Source organism: Peromyscus eremicus, unplaced genomic scaffold (genome assembly GCF_949786415.1).
Source record: "Peromyscus eremicus unplaced genomic scaffold, PerEre_H2_v1 PerEre#2#chr22_unloc_1, whole genome shotgun sequence".
Classification (NCBI taxonomy): Eukaryota; Metazoa; Chordata; class Mammalia; order Rodentia; family Cricetidae; genus Peromyscus; species Peromyscus eremicus.
The window spans coordinates 10,930,119-10,934,920 of record NW_026734286.1 but is presented as its reverse complement, the minus strand read 5'-3'; the positions used below and the strand labels follow the sequence as shown (position 1 = coordinate 10,934,920).

At 40.9% G+C, this 4,802-nt stretch overlaps 1 non-coding gene across 1 annotated transcript; it reads left to right on the top strand.

Annotated features, from left to right (window-relative positions):
• Positions 1 to 2,121: 2,121 nt before the first annotated feature.
• LOC131900855 (U1 spliceosomal RNA) lies at positions 2,122 to 2,279 on the top strand. The gene has a single exon (XR_009376297.1). It is a non-coding gene; the product is annotated as a U1 spliceosomal RNA (small nuclear RNA).
• The last annotated feature ends 2,523 nt before the right edge of the window (positions 2,280 to 4,802 follow it).

The following is a 4,802-nucleotide window of genomic DNA, read 5'->3' as shown; positions in this document are numbered from 1 at the left end:
AAACCAGCAGAATTCATAAATAAGTCTGCTTTGCATTGCTTCACTTAAAAACTGTCTGAGGCAGAGAAGGTGTGGGGTAGGATCGCAGTAGATGAAGAGCTTGCCTTACCAGTGTAGGGACCTGAGTGTGACCCCCCTAGAACTCAAGAAAAGTCAGGGTGTGGTGGTTTTGAACTTGTAACAGCAATGGTGTTCAGTTTACACCTTCAACTTGACACATGAAGAATTACAAGTCTCCCTGAGGGAGCAATGCTATACGTAAATGGATGCTTCTTGTCCCGATTGCCCGGTCCCAAATAACCAACTCAGAGGCTGAATATTAATTACAAATGCTCAGCTGATAGCTCAGGCTTATTACTAACTAGCTCTTACATTTTAAGTTAACCGATATTCCTTGTTTACACTCTGCCACATGGTGGTACCTTTATTAGCATGGCATATTCATCCCCTGCTCCCTCAACTTCTACCTGGTGACTCCTGACTCTGCCCTTCTCCTTCCCATCATCCTTAGTTTGGTTGCCCCGCCTACACTTCCTGCCTGGCTACTGACCAATCAGCATTTTAATCAGAATTAGACCAATTCAAATGACAAATCTTCACAGTGTACAAGAGGATTATTCTACAGCATTGTCCCCTTTTTGTCTAATTAAAAAGGAAGGTTTTAACTTTGACACAGTAAGATTATATACAACAAAAGTAGTTATCAAGTAAATTTCAGTTACAATATCCCCTCTATTTTGTATTTGGCAAAACTAGAGAAAATTCTCTATTATCTATCATATCTTTGTATGTCCAAAGTTTTGTGCCTAATTTACCCTTTATTATAACTAAAGAAAACTGTAACTGTCTAGTCTTCAACTCCATCAAAGACCCCAGAAGTGTGAAATGTTATATAATGACAGGGACATCTTGCTGCCTGGACAGTCACCCAGAGTTCCTCTGTAACACTAGAGCATCCATCTTTGGCCCACAGGCCTAGAATATCTGACAGACGTTTCTGTGAAGCAGAATTTTTTTTTTTTTTTTTGGTTTTTCGAGACAGGGTTTCTCTGTGTAGCTTTGCGCCTTTCCTGGGACTCACTTGGTAGTCCAGGCTGGCCTCGAACTCACAGAGATCCGCCTGGCTCTGCCTCCCAAGTGCTGGGATTAAAGGCGTGCGCCACCACCGCCCGGCACGAAGCAGAATTTTTGAAGGACTGTCCTACCTTGTCTTGGAAAAGTTTGGTATTCACTTTCTTTTGTTTCCTGCTTGTCCACTTTGGACAGTAACTGTCAGTGGATCCCATGGGGAAAACTCTTCCACAGAGCAAGTAAAGGACTTAATGCCTATTGTAAAAAACCATACTGCTCTAGATGATAGAACAGCTTTCAAAGATAAAACAAAAATTTCGGGAGAAACCTTAAAACAAATATTTTGGCAAACTTTTTTAAATAATCAAAGACCAAAGTTAAAAATATGAATAAATGACATTCCACAGGAGAAGAAAAGCTATGGGTACCATAAAAACTGATAAAGATCAGATCTGAACAGGAGAGACCTCTTGATTAGAAGAGGTGATAGTTCATCAAACAGCATGACCATTCAATCTGAACTAACTTATAAGACTAACAAATGCCTTCATTTGATCAAAAGTGAAACTCCCCAGAGTTAGGGTTGGGGCAGGGTTTTGTTTCTGTCTTTCCAGGAGAACGAAGGCATCCAGCTAGGGAATCTGAAGACCACTGAACAAATGAGACATCTGAAGAAAAAGGATGAATCATGTACCAAATAAAAGAGTAAATTGGCCTATAGGTATATCACATCTCCAACAAGATAAAATTTCATAAATCTTCCCAAATGTTTGTCTCTGCTGTTCTCTACAGACACATAACAAAATGGTCTTTTTGTAGTCCCAGTTCAATTAAAAATTAAAACTGGCTTTGGAGTTGGAACGTGGCTCTCCTCTAAACCCAAGCATGCTTGTTAGAGGAAAATCCAACATCTCTGTCTCATGTCAGAAGAGCCACCTGATATGGGACAGAAGAAAATCCAAAATTTAGGACTATTCTATTGCCATGAATCTCATAATCCTTTGCTTTTATTTTGACTCTTCAAAACTTTTCTTAAGATATAAATTTATCATACTTACCTGGCAGGGGAGATACCATGATCAAGAAGGTGGTTTTACCAGGGCGAGGCTTATCCATTGCACTCCGGATGTGTGACCCCTGCGATTTCCACAAATGCAGGAAACTCGACTGCATAATTTGTGGTAGTGGGGGACTGCGTTCGTGCAAGAAAATTATAAAATAAAAAAAGATATAAATTTATCTAAAAATTTATAAGATTAATATATATATATTTTAAAAATTTTGTCATGATATTAATGGTCATATACAGTACTAACTAATTATAGAAAAAGGTCTCATCTAGCTGCCTGTACATGATTTTGGGTTTGAGTCTCTATCAGGTAACTAGGAATTAAGTTTTTGTACTCTGGATGTATGTAGCTAGAGTTTTCCTGCCTGGCCCACAGTCAGGACAAATCTCTCTCACCTGCCAGTCCCACAGCCACTCAGACCCGACCAAGTAAACACAGAGACTTATATTGGTTACAAACTGTAAGGCCGTGGCAGGCTTCTTGCTAACTGTTCTTACAGCTTAAATTAATCCATTTCCATTAATCTATTCCTTGCCACGTGGCTCGTGGCTTACCGGCATCTTCACATGCTGTTTGTCATCGTGGCAGCTGGCAGTGACTCTCTGACTCAGCCTTCTACTTCCCAGCTTTATTCTCCTCCTTGTCCCACCTACACTTCCTGCCTAGCCAATGGCCAATCAGTGTTTTATTTATTGACTAATTAGCAACACATTTGCCGTACAGAACATCTCACAGCACTTCCCCCCCTTTTTTTTTTCAAAAAGGAAGGTTTTAACCTTAACAAAGTAAAATTACATATAATTTGGGAATTTGGGCGTAGCTTCTCTTACTACTTCCTGCTGGAGGGGGGCGCTGTATCTTATGGGGACACAAAGAAAATTTTAGGATTATGGAGTAGTTCATGAGGCTGTATCGTCTGAGCCAGTCACCTTGAAATGGTTCTGGATGTTGGATCATCTGGGCCATGGTGTCATCGGAGACCTTTCAGGGGGTCTTGGCTGGTCAAACCTGATGTATCTTAATCTGGAACAAATCCATAGCCTCTGGCTTTCTGTGTGAACAAAAGCAGAGTCTCCTTTCCAAAGCAACACATCCTTACATGCAAATTTTGAAGTCAAAGTATCTTTAAAATATACACATTGGTTTAACTCAACATCTTTTACGATCAAATGTTTTTCTGCAGTTAAAAATCCCAAAGACAACACAATCCAGATTCTCTGTGTAATATTCATCTTTACGTGGCTTATTTTTTATATTAATTTTACTGTCTCTTTAAAGACTTTATTTTTTAAAACTATGTATTTGTTTATATAACTGTATATATCACTTTTTTTTCTCTTTCAAGCCTAGGTATATTTTACACCCATTGTAAACTATTACATCTGAATTTGTCTTATTGTGAATCTATTGCTTTAAACTGCAGCAGCTGTGGCTGCTGGCTCCGCCCACCTAAGCTTCCCAACATGGCGGTGGCACGTCCTCCACCAGCTCTGGGAGCCATCGTGGTTCTCTATGTCTTTATCCAAGCAGCGTGCACCCCAGAAACCTCTCTTCTTTTCTTTTTTTTTTTTTTTTTTTTTTTTTTTTTTTTGTTTTTTGAGACAGGGTTTCTCTGTGTAGCTTTGTGCCTCTCCTGGAACTCACTTGGTAGCCCAGGCTGGCCCCGAACTCACAGAGATCCACCTGCCTCTGCCTCCCGAGTGCTGGGATTAAAGGCGTGCACCACCACCGCCCGGCTAGAAACCTCTCTTCTTGTTCTGTACTAGCAAAGGCCAAATCCACCACGCAGCTTAATGTGCCACTTGCAGAGGCCTCATTCCCGCCATACGGCAGGTCGAGCACGCATGCTAGGAAACTACCAGTAGCTCAAACGGGCAGCTGCTGCTCATTTGAGAGAGACAATTAGGAACTGTTTTTAGCTCCGTTTTAGAATCTTTTTTCTCAGTTTTTAGGTAGAAACTCTTGCCACCACGTTGAATGCCATTATCAGTTTTGATTTGTGCAGGTATACCCATAATGGCCATAACTTCTAGCAAATGAGTGATTACAGAATCAGCTTTTTCAGAACTCAAAGCAGTTGCCCATTGAAATCCTGAATAAGTATCGATAGTGTGGTGTACATATTTCAATTTTCCAAATTCTGCAAAGTGAAACACGTCCATCTGCCAGATTTCATTCCTCTGAGTACCCTTTGGGTTACATCCTGCTGGTAATAGTCCCACGTTGGGCGCCATTTGTAGCTAGAGTTTTCCTGCCTGGCCCACAGTCAGGACAAATCTCTTTCACCTGCCAGTCCCACAGCCATACAGTTTGTAACCAATGATGTACATAACAAATTATGATCCTTTAACCTCTTTGAGATCTGCTGCATATGACATTTACAGTGTTTAAGTTTTCTGCAGTGAACCATGACCACACCTAACAGTGACTTTGAAGACTCCAAAAGGAGGATGGGGCCCCACAACAATGATTCCACCTGGATTGTGGGAACACCATTAAGCTGACAAACACCACATAAAGATTGGCTTTGGACTACAAACTGCTCAGGACAATTTCAAGGTGGCTGGCTGAGATGATCCAGCCTCACAGACTACTCTAGCCAAGACCTGAGACAAGCCCTGCACTTTCCCATTATACAGAGACTGGACAACCAATGATACA